Raw genomic sequence first — 12,587 nt, 5'->3', positions numbered from 1 at the left:
GAAACCATTTTGAGTTTTATGCAGAAATGTGGAAACATAGGGGTTACTAAAAGAACTAAAATACCAACTCAACATAACCCAGGGTTTATTGTTACAATTTTACCCTATTACCTATGGAGGGGGCCACCTGGTATTACTCATACGTCGTAATTAGATTAATTTTTATTTATCATTTGCACATAGTGTTTATGGACCAAAATAACGAAAATGGAAGAGCTTTTTTCAAAATGTAGGTTACAATTTTTACATCGTTTATTGCTAAACTTACAAAATAATACCCAGAGGCTAGGTTGGGATGAGAAAATGATGAGGCTTTTATCCTCAGACATTTAGACTTGGAGAAGGCAATTAAGGTTGCACTTATTGGCAAAGGTAGGGCATGGTACCCCATGGTAGGTTAGTTAGTATTCCATCAGGCTACATCTTTCAAGCAATCACACCCTAAAGGTCAGGTCAGGTGAGTCGGAAGTGAGAGTTGAAGAGCTGTGGTTGTTAGGCTGTATCAAAGCATTAGAAATGTACACAAAACATATTGATTCTCAGTTGCATTAAATTTGTTTATTCTATTAAATAGCTTGGAGCTTTAGCCACTTATAAAGCTTAGTGGTCAGTAGAAGTTGAAGCTTGAAAGAACTGATACAGCAGATTTAGAATTTAGGCATGTTGTGAGCGAGCTTAGCCTACACATCCAGCAGAGTCGTGGAAGGGCACGTCACAGCTGTCACAGGCCAAAGACTGGTCTGTAAATTAGACTGTAGAAAAGCCACCATACTTACAGTGATCTGTTTCTCTGATTTGTGTTGCAAGACTCTTTGGTATGGAAAATACCATATTACTTCGATGTCGTTTAAGTTAATACTTAGGGGGATCTCCTTCTCCTTGTTTGCTTTATATGCAGATATTCAACATTGCAGATTTTCACATAGTTCATTGCCTCTGCAGAATAGACTAGGCATGTCTTCGTTGGCAACAGTTTCGTTACCGATTACTGTTGCAACCAAATTCTTCATCAAAATTGTCGCTAGTTTCAGCAGCTATCAATACTTTCATATTCAGATCAACACAATGAATTTCAGCATCTCCATTGATGTCATGCACACCTAGTGTTCTCTTTAATATGTTGTCGTCCACCAACGAATATGTTGGTTGCAGCCGTCAGCAGCACTGTGAGCACCCTCCCCGCCCCTGGGAATTGGGGCTCAGGCACTGACAAAGTCTTCTGGGACTCACCGACACGCCTGCCTGTTACTGTAAGAAAATCTGCCTGCAGATGTCAGAGGACACATCTTTGAATAAAGCCAAAGGGGGCGAGAACACATCTGACAGAAAGGCCAGCGCCAGCAGCGATGCCAGTCAGCGCTGGTCAGTTTCTTTACAGATGCTAAGCAGCAGTCACGACCATGGAGTGAGCTGAAGACAGCAGGCATTGCAGATGAAGGTTGTCTGGCAGTGGTGTACAGCCACAGCACACCGAGCACCACACACGAGGTAATGTATGGGAGGCTTGAATGCAGACAAGTCAAGTCCATAATCTCACATCAGATTTAGAGCGAGCCTGGTCTCAAAATGTTTGCTAAATCAGGTCAACATTTCTTCTCTGTCGCGCCACCGAGGTTTTTTGCGTACATATTAGTTTCTCAGTTTGATGATCAAACAAATACGTTCTTATTCAGGTGTTCATCTTCAGATTGATACCCGGTAAGTGTTAGTTGAATATCTGTGGTTTTTTATCCGGTTGTTAGGCGACAAAGTTAGTTTTGGTCAATTCGTAAGGTAGATACGCAGGTGAGTTTACCGAAGCCGTATTTTCCCGACATTGAAAGCCTGTGTAGCAGTTCACAAACAACACGAGTGAATTCACTGCCGTACAGTTTCTGTTTTTTGCAGGACGCGCCGCATTTCCGTTGAACTGCAATGTTATCGACAGAGCGATACTCAACTGTGCGACGTTATTTAGGTTAGACAGCTGGTCCTGTCAGCCGCACCAGGAAGGTATTAGCGAATTTTGTGTTTCATCAATCATCACCAATTCTTTGCTTCTGTCAAACTTTCTTTCGAGCAGCCCAACAGCCGCTCGTAAACTTCGGTTGCGTTTGGCTGAAACGCGGTGATCAGAGAAGGACGATCGTTACATGAATTAGAAAGCAGCCGCCGGAAAGGCTCATGAACGTTGTCACCAACCAGATTAACCCGAGGAGCATCAGCTGCAGCGTAGTTCGTCCTACAACCGTACCTTCCCCCGCAGCCTTCCGATTGCCTTCTCGCTTTCACTTCTGGTCACTGCCTGCTTCGCATTTATAGTTTCAGTCATTTGTTCCTCCTTTTCATTTGCAGCTCCTGATTTCGCAATGTGTTCATCTTCATAGCCGTCATACGGAGCTTTCAAGGGGTTGTCAGTCAACCTTTTCAGCTCGACGGCCAATGATGACTGCGCATTTGTACTTGCAAAGCTCCTTTCCTTCGCAATCGTCATTGCCGCTCCTCTTTAAACAGCCGTGATAATGGTGCTCAGCGCCGCAACGTGCGAGTTTGCCTCCCACCTTCCTCATAGTACAACAGATAGTCAGTCAGCGGGCGGTCGGAGCGTTTCGAATTCAACAATTCAAATTAGAATTCGTTGGCAGCAACACAGTTGCGGTCAGCGGAGAGTATGCGTCTTCACGACAAGAAATATTTCAACATTTATGGTCGCGGTAGTTTGCGCCGACTTGATAAAGCTCTCGTTCGCTGCTCAGCCTGTGCGAAGTTTGGTCTTCACGCTTTGTGCCACAGACGAGTTGGAGTTTATCAAGGATTGAATCTCAGTTTTCTTGTTGCACTTTCTTTTGCATCAGCTTCTTATTGCTCCTTCTTCCGGAGGCCACAAAAACGATCCACGTTTGTATTAAACCAGTTTTTTCTGTTCGCCTGAAGACGCTCGAAGTAATCATTTTCCTGTGGGGCGTGTCATAAGGATTTGTAGCAGATCGTTCGAGAGATAGTGACCGATAAACAGTTTGATTGCGTTGCGCCGATTTAGTTCCCAAGAGCTGGCTTGATGAGCATTGCCCCGATGGACTGGTTGTTCCCGATTGCTCCAGCGTCGCCTATTGCTGGCGTGCTCACTGCTCCCGCCGTCATCCAGCTCAAAGAGTGCAAAGATAAGTACTCAGTAAGACATTATGGAACAAGACACAATCATTCCATTTTGCATGCCTCTGAGCACACTTGCTCTTCCACCCTTTTGACACAGAGATGACAATGAAACAATATGAAACACCAACAATACTCATAGAAGACTTCTTTAAGGTCTTAATCAAGGAATAATAAACCAGTCAAGTTCTCCATCAGGATAGTAAATGGATGCTCATCAAACCAGGAAGATATCTTGGGAATAAATCCGGCTTTAACACCAATCAAACAAACATCCAGTCACCTGTCTCTCTCAGACAGTCTAGTACAAATCCCTCTTGACAGCAACCCACCCAGAATGTGGTACACTTACAAGGAAAATGAAGTTACTTCAGGTGACAGGCAGTCTACAGCTTCAAGGCAGACAAGAAAATCTTACTTGGGACAATGTTACCTGGGTCTCTTCCTATAAACAGTGTACAGTAGTGGGATCGAGGCAATGAGAATGAAAACACTCCAGGTGAAGAAGGAGCAATAAGAGCTGAGTCACAGAAAGAGCAAAAAAAGCTCAGTTGAAGAAAGTGCAACAAGAGCTGGAGTCTGTAGGGGATTCAATCCTTGATAAATAAAAATTTATCGTCACAACAACACAAAGCGCTGAGACTACAAACTCACTGGAGAACAAGCAGAAGACAGCAGACTTCAGAGCTTTATCAAAATGCGTCAAGCACCAAACCTACCACTGGAGGCATAAGTGTTAAATATTTCTGTCATGAAGATTTTAATGCCATACTCTCCATGACCACCTCTGTTGTGTCCTTGAAGCAACTGTGGTACTTTCCACCAGACCACCATTCCTGCAACAGATTTCTAATTATTTAAGATTGACAGATTCAGAACACTTCTCCCGGCCATTTTACGCCCACTGACAGCTATCTGAAAGGTTTAATACCTATGAGAAGGTGGGAGAGCAAAACTCTACATTGCACTGAGCCTTACATTATCACAGCCTAGACAAAAGAGGTAACAATATTCAGTGCAGAGGAAGGCTTCACAAAGTACTGAAATGCACAGTCATCAATTTGGCACATTGTGCCTCATCAGGCAGGAAAAAGGTTGACTGACAACCCACTGAGAAAGCTCCATATGACAGCTATGAAGATGAACCCTAATGCTGTTACAGAATCAGAGGCTGCAAACAAATGAAAGGAGATAAAATGACTGAAATATAAAATACCCAAACAAAGACAGTGACCAGAAAGTAAGCAAAGGAAGAGGCACAATCAGGAAAACTACGGGGAGGTTGCCGGACAAATGTAGGACGAACTACATACCTTGTTATCTTCTCCTCAGGTTAATCCCTAGTTGGAGTGGCTCTTGTTCATGAGCCTTTTCCAGCAGCTTGCTTCCTAATTCATGCCAACAGATGTCCCTCCTCTAATATGTCCCACTGCCAGGTCACACGCAGAAGCCACTAACCAGAGACACGAAATGGTGTTTAAGACTTTCAAAGAGTAATGGCAAATGCTCTAAAAAAGTGGTAATGATTGATTAGTGGTTTCAAAATTCCTTCATGCCTCCCTGGGGACCACAATTAGTACTGACCAGGATAGCGTATGCAACCTAACAAGCAGTCACTTTTGAGTTAAAGTCCTGTCAGTCTTATTTGCAGTTCCAACTGGAAATACGGCGTCTCTGCACACACTCCACCTGCAAAAGAAAAAAAAAAAACAGAAATGAAGAATATGTACAGCAGTGAAGATTCACTCATTGACAGACAACAAGGCTGCTACACGAACTTTCAATATCAAGGAAAATACAGCTTCAGTAAGCTCACCTGCACTTATCTACCTTACAGATTGACCAAAACTAACTGTCCAAACCACTCCTCGCCCCCCCAACCCTCTTTAACCAAGTTTACAAAAACCCTGAACATTCAACCTAACACTACCAGTTACATCCAATCACAAGAGATGGACACCTGAATAAAGAACAGTATTTGTCAACACAGTCATCAAACTGAGAAAGCTAATATACACACTCCTAAAAACTCCTAGCTGTAATCGGACCAACTTTGTTCTCAAAGCGATTGGGGAAGGGAAGAAATGTTGACCTATCAATTTTAAAACAAGCTGTTTTGGGATTAGGTTTTGCCCTGACTCCAGCCCACTAGACCTGGGCAACTCCTAAACTCTGTCATGGAAGTTATGGACTTGACTTCTGTCTGCAATTCAAAACCATGTCATATTTACATTTCTACCTCATTATTGTGGAAGATTTCTCAGTGTCTGTGCTGTACACCACTTCCTCCAGACAACCTTCATCTGCCAATCTTATATACTCTCTTCCAAGCTCCACTCCATGGTCATTGGCAATGTATTGGGTCACGATGCTTTAGCAATCCTGTAAAAAAAGAAACTTGTTAATACTGACTAACATCATATAACGCTGGCCTTTCTATCTAGATGTGTTCTCGCCCCAGCTTTTCAGCTTCTATTCAAGAAATGTCTCCTCCTTGGTAGTCTCTGCAGACAGTTTTTCTTACAGTAGCAATTCAGTTCCAACTTACATTAAGGCAGTAGTGGGCTAGTACAGTTCAGTGGGTCCCAGAAGACTTTTGTCAAGTGCCTGGAACCCCAATTCCAAGGGGGGGTGGGGGGAGGGTCTTCTGAATCTGCTGACAATTATCTGGCTCCAGTATGTTCGTTGATTGGACGATGACCAACGCCAAACACCCCCCCACCAACAAAGAGGGAGCTGGATTGTGCATGGCATCCAATGGAAGATGCTGAAAAGAAAAATTCATTGTGTTTGACTCTGAATGCAGAAAATTACATTATTATGCAACCTGCAAATCACCCCACACTATAAAAAAATGTGTATAAACTATGCAAGCAGACGGTGAGAGAATTTGCTGCAACCATCAGTTAATCAGCGGCAAGAATGACACCAACGGAAAGCAGACCTCGCCTGGCCTAACCTGGTTACAGAGGTATGAAAAGCTATGTGAGATGCACAATGGTTGAGATATCCTTCATAATTACATATAAAAGCCCTAAACAAAGCAATTATGAAGGAAGGTCCCCTCAAAAATGTGCTTAAAATAAAAAACTCGAAAGTAGTACTCGTACATAAATTGGTGTTACTGTACACCATTCCCAAGTGTGCAACGCAGAAAATCAAGAGAAACAGGTCACTGTAAGGGAGATATGAATTACCTAAGCAGCCTCCTCACAGGAAGGGTCTGGGCACACACACAGTTGGTCCAAAAGATTTCCCAACAAATACAGCCTGTGGCAATTTGTAATGACGCTGCCTCAGTACGGCTCACAAAACGTTCATGCATGGTTGGGCTGCGCTCATCACAATATGCCTAAGCCTATAGGATTTCTAAAATCACAACTGTATGGACTAACACCTAAGCTTCTTAGCCTGCCTACAGTGAGCCACTTTCAAACTTTGCCTGTAAAGGTGGAAAAAACAAAAGAAAAACTCAAGCCTAAACAAATAGAATAAACAAATTTAGTACAGCTCGAAGTCCAGTGTTGCAATGGGTAACAAACCAAAGCCGCTGGCCTAATATTGCTCATTGCATTTCCCAATGTTTTTGGAATGCATTAGCCTGCCCAGCCACGGCTGCTTCAATAATACACCCTCACTTCACCCGACTCACCTGACCTGACCCAACTAGGGTGTGATTGTGAAAGATTGTAGCCTGATGGAATACTAACCTAACCTACCATGGGGTACCATGCCCTACCTTGCCACACAATAGGGTACAGCCTTGGGTACCTTCTCCACGTCTAAATGTCTGAGGATAAAAGCCTCATCATTTTCTCATCCCAACCTAGCCTCTGGGTATTATTTTGTAAGTTGCCAATAAACGATATGAAATTGTAACCTACATTTTTGAAAAAAGCTCTTCATTTTCGTTATTTTGAACCCCATAAACACTATGTGCAAATGATAAAAAATTAACTAATTACGACGTATAAGGTAATACCAGGTGGCCCTCCATAGGTAATAGCAAAATTAAACTAATAAACCCTACAGGTTAGGTTATATTTTTAGGCGTTCTTTTAGTAACCCCCTATCATTTCCCAGCAATTTCTGCATGAAACTCAAAATGGTTTTTCAAGCAAAAATGGCTGGTAGCTGCTGGAGTCTTATTGGTAACTTGTAAAACTTTACCAGCCTCAGTAGACTACCTAGGTCGCCATTCCAATCAAACAAGACCAAATAGCAAAATTCAGGCCATTATGCACAAACAAAAGCCCCAAAAAGACGAAATCAGAAGAAGCTAAAATGAGGCCAAACCTGACGACCCAAGGAGAGTCTCCTACCACCTTGTGGGACTCCAGAGGCCTCTTTGTCGGTTTGCCCTCAAGGACCCCTTCCAAGGATAGGACTGGAGCCTGCTTTCATCCAAAGGAGGTCTATGGGAGGATCTGATTACAATTCCCAGTATTTCGAGGGTATTTCAACCCCATTCAGCACTTCACTCTGCTATTATTTTATTCTAATGAAATAATGTCGGTGAGTCGCCAACTAATTCTACGAGAGGAGGAGTCACAAATAGTTCCTACAATCGGCCCTTTTATTTCTCATATCTCCTTATTAGACCTCTGTTTCTTATGTGTCTATTTAATTATTAAATTAAACCTTCCTCTATTATTACTACGGAATACACCGATTTCTCTCGTTAATAGAAAAGAATTCACGAAAATCGCCGACGCGGGAACAATAAAGATCGCACAACTGGCAGGAGATGAGAGTTCCAATTATGGAAGTGGCTGACGCCTGCGAAGAAGAAGAAGAAGAAGTAATATGACTTTTCTGGATTTTCGCCAAAGTTCATTATAATTTCCTGTTTGGAAAACAAAGGTCTTTTCTTAATCATTTAGAAACATTTACGGTTTAAAAGAACAAGTGTCGGGAAGGAAGGAAGGTAGGAAGGAAGAAGAAGTCTGAGTGTCTGGATGGTCGCTCTCGAGAATGGCGACGTTCATGAAATCACAACTCCCGGGATTCTGTCGCCACTTCGTACATCACTGTGGTTTCCCTTTATGCTACAATGTATTTGATTTAATAAATAATAATCTTTAAAAGTATCAGTTTAGAATTTATTTCAATGTTTACGACAAGAAGATTGAAAGTTAATATTAACATCTGTTTTCTGTTGGCTGTAATGTCAGCAACGAAGCCAGTGTTTACTTGGTGCACCCGATGATTATTCCCGCAGATTCCTCGCCAAAGTCTTCTAATAAAATACATTTGGAGCACATTCAACAATTCTCAACAATATAATCCGATGATTATAGCTTATTATAATAACTTAAATGGAACATATAAGGCTTTGTAGTTTTTTAATATATCTAAAATAAAACTCAATAACTTAGTGACGTCACTAACACCAACCTTGTCAAAGAATAGGGTCTTTATTTATTTATTCTAACTCGAGTATCAGGCTCTCTCTCTCTCTCTCTCTCTCTCTCGTGTTTTTCTATGGCAAGTCATACGTTTTATTATGAAGTTTCCCATTAACCCATTCGCCCTTCTCCCGGGACATCTGTCACAACATAATATATGAAACTTACACATCTTCACCAAGCCCTCCCGGTGACGTCATACATCCAACCAGATTCTCTCTCTCTCTCTGAAGGCCAAGTGCCTCAAATGTCCTAAATAGTAATAGTACAGGGAAAGGGATTTCTTCACTTGCTCTCAACAGATGCCTCTTCATTCATGAAGAACATCAATTTCAGGACAAAACAGGAGGCATTCTGAGAGCCGAGGGAAACTCGGATTTGGCCAGTGAGAGGGTCAACTCAAGGTCCCATTCGTCCCTGCTGGGTGACTGAGCCCTGTAGTCCACACCAGGCCCGCCCCCCCTCTGCCCTCCGATACTTTATCACAACTGTGGGTTAATGTTAACTACCAACTTAATCGTTACCAACAAGGCATACTGTAAGCAATATCCAACTAAGGGCATCCAGGAGAGCTGCCAAACCTAGACCTACAGTATGTGCTTATCACCATCCAGCGTCCATCTTGAAATCGTTTTGATTATTTTTGTATCATCTTTCTATTTGATTGAGTATGCAAAGAAATTAATGAATAATTCATGAATGAATGAATAACAGAAAGGAAAAGAGGGGCATTCAGCCCCTGAGGGTGTCCGAGGGAGGAGGGGCGTCGGAAACATGAGCTTTTAAAATCGTGCACATTTCTCTCATCACCACCAGACGAAAACCCCTGATTTTCAATTCATTTGTGCTACATTTTGAAATTATATATATATGATGATTTGTGCGAAATTTTAAGAGATTGTTAGTTAATCATTACTGGGATGTTTATATATATATGATGATTTGTGCGAAATTTTAAGAGATTGTTAGTTAATCATTACTGGGATGTCATCGACGACGCTGGCAAAGAAAACGACATTTTGACCGAAGTTTTCATTGTGAGGCTGGGGCGGAAGAAGAGTGGTCGCGACGTCGTAAGAGCGGTCATGACGTCATCACGTAAAAGTGGCTCCAAAACCGATGTAGGGATTTGATATTCTTCAGCCTTTAATTAAGTGTTTATTATTGAAGAATGGGCGCCGTCGCGTATCATTATAAGCTTTGCTAGAAGAAAGATACAGAGAGAGAGAGAGAGAGAGAGAGAGAGAGAGAGAGAGAGAGAGAACGTAAGCATTCTTGCAGTGTGCTTCTTCCTCCTTCGAGGGACAGACGTGGGCCAAGCGCCGTCATTTTAGATAATATATAAATGCGCTCACAGCACTTCTTCTTCTTCTTCTTCTTCTTCTCGAGAAGGTTCCGGATTTTGGTGGGGAAAAATGGCTTCTTTTCCCGTCACAAACTTCTATTTATAAATTGCAAATTAGCTTTGCTACACGAATGCTGAAGTCATAGCAAATGTGAACATTAGGCCTATTATCTGAGGCATATACTCATATACGTGATATATATCTTTACTGCAATATATATATATATATATATATATATATATATATAATATATTGAAAAGGACAAGGCCGAACAGGTCAAAGCCTATTCCAATCTAAAACAAAGAGATGAATATTGTGCCTCCGGTCACCACCATCCTTACCGATTATGGGGTGAAAACAAATCTACAACAGCTGGATAATTTAAGCCGCCGTGCTAGGCCTAGTCTCAAGCATTTCGTTCAAAGAATGTGTCAAATATTCTTGAGAACAGACAAACTGTGGTGAATTAGAGAGAGAGAGAGAGAGCACTTAATTTGTTCAATGGACAAGCACAGGGAAAGACAGAGACAGTTTGCATAACTTTCTACAAACATACGTGTTTTGGGAGAGAGAGAGAGAGAGAGAGAGAGAGAGAGAGAGAGAATGCCATGTTTTGACAGCCACAGACAGATGACACTGCTTGTGACAGCGACAGGCAGACAGACGACAACGTTGCTTGAGACAGTGACAAACAGTCAGACAGACAAGATTACTTTATGGCACTGTAGACAGACACAAGTTCGTTTGTATTGCGCCACAGACAGATGACACTTCTGCTTGTGACAGTGACTGGACAGACAAGATTGCCAGGCATTTCACACACAGGCAACATTGCTTTCAGACAGCGACAGGCAGACAGACGACAACGTTGCTTGAGACAGGATGCCAAACAGTCAGGACAGACAAGATTACTTATGGCACTGGTAGATAGACACACAAGTCTGTTTGTGATGACAGACAGACAACATTCCTTGTGACAGTGACAGACAGACAAGATTACTTTATGATAAACACAGACAGGACAACATTGCTTGTACAGTAACAGACAGACAAGATTGCTTGTGACAGTGACAGATAGACAGACAGACAGACAATATTGATTGTACAGACACACGCCAGTCAGACAAGATTACTGCTGTGACAGGACAGACAGGCAGGCAAGAGTGCTTGTGACAGTCAGACAGATACACCACGGTGACAGAGACAGACAGTAAAGATTGATTTTAACAAAGACAGGCAGACCGGACACTTGTGACAGACAGACAGGACTGGCTATAACAGACATACAGACAGACAGGACTGGCTATAACAGACATACAGACAGACAGGACTGGCTATAACAGACATACAGACAGACAGGACTGCTCGTGACAGAGAGAGAGAAAGAGAGAGAAAGAGAGAGGAGAGAATTGCTCCTAACTTCCTCTCAATATGACACTATGATTTATAGAGTTCATTTATAACAAGTTTTTCAAGAGTCCTCATGTCAGAAGAGGCCGAAAGTGTTGGCAAACTTACATTCGTCTTGAGTCGATATTATAGGCCTAGGTAGCCATGAAGAGATATGAATAGGCCCTTTCATAAATTCCCTTCATTACTATAATAGTGACATTGCTTTCTTCCTGTCGTAATAATATGAGAGAGAGAGAGAGAGAGAGAGAGAGAGAGAGAGAGAGAGAGAGAGAGAGAGATGCTTTCAAGGTCAATGAAGTGATAAATCTAGGTTCATAGTTGATCTTGGTCCCCACCGTGTAAGAACGAAGTGCAGGCAATACAAAAATGATATAAAATTAATTTCCGACAATGCCAATAAGATTACGAAAACCTCTGGGAATTTTTTTTGGAAGAATTTAATCACTACAGTACTGTATATTAATCTACATTTAGTAGAAACCAAGTCATGCTAATTTCATTGTAAAGAACTATTGTAAATATTGTATGGATTATAGAATAAAGAAAATACATACAGTCAGTCTCATTCCATCTGTCCACTCACCAACGAAGGCAGTTGGTGGATGTGACATGACATCCGCCTCGTAGGTGAGCTAGCTGGTGCTTGGTTGAAATCAATGTTTCCCATATCGCTTGCTTACTGTGGTAAAAAGGCGAACTTCATCTTCAGTAATCATCTGAATGTTTATATATACAAAGAACCCTCACACAAGTTGATCTAGATCAGAAACATACCAATTTATTTCGATAATAACATCACAATAGAAGCACACGAAAGATGAACTCGTATCATGTAGTCTACGCCAACCAAACACAAACGAACGATGAGGTTTCAATACTTATGCTTTTTCTCACTGTAAAGAAAAAGACATCTGGCTGTGCGAGTGCTAATAAAAGGAATTTTAATCATTTCTCTTGGTGCTAAATTACCAGAATAAATATTCGAAATAAAGCGGAAATATTGCTGTCATGAAGCAGCTGTCTGGGGAAGGTCGAAGGAAGATGCAACCACCTCAACTTAACATTGGGTGGAGGGCGGGAAATTTCTTCTTTTTTTTTTTGACAGTGGTACGGCCGGTTTCTTCAGAATACTTTGCTTACTTATATGATTTTTCCTTGAGCATTCATAATCATTATAAATACCTCAGTGACTGGGCAATTTCAGGAGTTTTTACCAAATAACTTATCGAGCAAAAGTTTGAAATCTCACTGAGTTCCCGTCATCCTTTGTGTTGATGACATAATACGG

The 12,587-nt window shown here is 41.7% G+C and overlaps 1 long non-coding RNA gene across 2 annotated transcripts; it reads right to left on the bottom strand.

Moving 5' to 3' along the window:
• Positions 1–3,234: 3,234 nt before the first annotated feature.
• On the bottom strand, positions 3,235–9,052 carry LOC136830543 (uncharacterized). 2 transcript variants are annotated; one of them, XR_010850650.1, is made up of 4 exons: positions 5,681–9,052; positions 5,372–5,514; positions 4,446–4,821; positions 3,235–4,047 (listed from the first exon to the last, which is right to left on the bottom strand). It is a non-coding gene; the product is annotated as an uncharacterized lncRNA (long non-coding RNA). The 2 variants fall into 2 exon arrangements; XR_010850649.1 differs by lacking the exon at positions 3,235–4,047 and having other exon boundaries at positions 4,103–4,821; positions 5,681–9,033.
• Between the last annotated feature and the right edge of the window lie 3,535 nt (positions 9,053–12,587).

Source organism: Macrobrachium rosenbergii, chromosome 47 (assembly GCF_040412425.1).
Source record: "Macrobrachium rosenbergii isolate ZJJX-2024 chromosome 47, ASM4041242v1, whole genome shotgun sequence".
NCBI classification, from domain to species: domain Eukaryota; kingdom Metazoa; phylum Arthropoda; class Malacostraca; order Decapoda; family Palaemonidae; genus Macrobrachium; species Macrobrachium rosenbergii.
Note: the sequence above shows the minus strand (reverse complement) of the source record. Positions and strands in the feature narration are given on the sequence as shown.